Here is a 1,974-nt window from a genome sequence, read left to right as displayed (position 1 = left end):
TTGCTCTTACTGGTCAAAATGGGATCTCGGAAATCTTCACGGGAGGCTGCAGGCAGCCCAAGCGGCTCCTGTTTGCACCGGTTGCCCTGCAGAAGCCAGGGGGTTTGAGTTCTGGACACTGCTGGATGACGGCTCATCTCCACCACTGGCCCTTGGCTGTTGTTCTGCACTGCTTCCCTTTTCCACCATCCCATAAAAATGTTGTTCCTGTAAATGTTTTGAGCACTCCTCTATCCCAAATACCTAGCGGCAGATTTCCTGCCCGCTTACCCTCCCTATTCCTAAATCCCAGGTGCTTGTGGGCCGTGGTCAGGGTGGGAGCAGCGCCTGGTGCCGCTGGTGTCAGAGGGGAAAAAACAGCCCCCTGGGGTCTGCGATTCTGGATTTGTAACTTTCCAAACGATTTAGGTGACGTTAGGCCCAGTAAGACTAAATCACGCGTAAGCGATGTCAGTAGTTGACCTCTTTGGTGCTGTGCCTCCTGGCTCCTTCTAGCTGGACCATGCGAACGTGCTGGGGGGTAAAATAGGGGATCCCAAATACCTGTGGGTAACCCGGTGCTTTGGGCTCGCTAGAGATGATGCCTGGGCCAGACCTGGGGAGGCAGGACTGAGCTAAAGAACACCTTAAGGGAGAGGATCCAGGTTGGAGCAAGCTTTTAAAAAAACGGCTTCTCTTCGGCCCGCTTGCGGCTGTGCTTGGTGGGGAACGAAGAGGCAGCGGCACCGGGCAGGGGTGGGTGTAGACGTGGCTGCGGGAAGCGCGCCCTGGGCATTGGGATGGGTCTGGTGCAGAGCCCCAGCGGGTCGCTGGATATTCCTGCCGCCCCTCTGCTGCTTGGACCTGGGCCCTAGAGACCAGAAAGAGAAAATGGGATCATCCTGGCATCATCACCCTGGCATCATCATCCTGGCATCATCCCGGCATCATCATCCCGGCATCATCATCCCGGCATCATCATCCTGGGGACAGGCATGGCCCTGACGGCGTAGCTGGCCGTGCCGTGGCTGGACCTTCCCTCCCAGCTCCCCCTCTGTTAGGAGAAGGTCTGTGTTGGTGGGCCGGGGCTTGCCACTGGTTTCTCCAGTGTTCACTTCTCGCAGGCCTTGTGCCAGGCTTCGGGTTTGTTGAAGTCCCTCCACATCACGCGCAATGGAAGGGAAGTGTGAGTTCTTTGCGGTCTCTAGCACCGAGTGCTTTTATGTAAGGTTTGACTTGCTTGTCACCCACTTTCTTCTAATTTTGTAATCGCTCCCATCTCCAGCAGGATAAGTAAGTGTGTGGAGGAGACCAGGCCGATGGTGTGTGGAGGAGATGGAGCTGGGATGGAGGGAGAGCCCCCAGAAGGCTGCAGAAACTGCCGATCCCAGACGTGTTATTTCTTTTCCTGACCAAGCAGCACATGTTTTGTGTCTAAATATTTTTATCATCTTGCTCCAGTGTGAAAGTTGTCTCTTGACAAGCTCCCTCTGCTTGGCTCAGGAGCTGCAGAGAAAAAAAAAAGGCGATTGCCTGCAGAGTTTTGTCAGCGGTTCTGCCTCGGGAGGAGAACCCGGGGGTTTGGCAGGCAGGCGGCAACCCTGGCCGCTGAGATGAGCGCCCTGAATACCCCTCCCTAGCGCCCAGTTCCCTTTTAACTGACTCGGGCATCGTGCTGCCAGCCCCGGAGGGTTCGCGTGCCGTTTGCGAGGCAGAGGAGCTGACGGGGAGAGGCAGGACCGGGGCAGCTCTGCTTACCCCCCCGAGGGCTGAGGCAGGACAGCGTCGCGATGGCTGGAAATCCCCCAGGAAGGAGGGAGCTCCCCTTTAGGATGGAAGGAAAGCACGGGGGGGTGTTCCGGTCATCCGAGCAGCAGCCTTGTCTGTCAGAATCCCAGAATCCCAGCATGGCCGGGGCTGGCAGGGCGCTCCGCAGCTCACCCGGCGCCTGCTCCAGCAGGGTCACCCAGGGCGGGGGGCTCAGGACACCCTCCG

General features: G+C 58.0%; 1 protein-coding gene across 2 annotated transcripts in view; it reads left to right on the top strand.

Moving 5' to 3' along the window:
- The window catches only part of STIM1 (stromal interaction molecule 1), a 76,953-nt gene that overhangs the window by 65,365 nt on the left and 9,614 nt on the right, over positions 1 to 1,974 (top strand). The window lies entirely within an intron of this gene.

This window comes from Egretta garzetta, unplaced genomic scaffold, assembly GCF_000687185.1.
Source record: "Egretta garzetta isolate BGI_Z169 unplaced genomic scaffold, ASM68718v1 scaffold778, whole genome shotgun sequence".
Lineage (NCBI taxonomy): Eukaryota > Metazoa > Chordata > Aves > Pelecaniformes > Ardeidae > Egretta > Egretta garzetta.
This window is presented reverse-complemented; position numbering and strand designations above follow the sequence as displayed.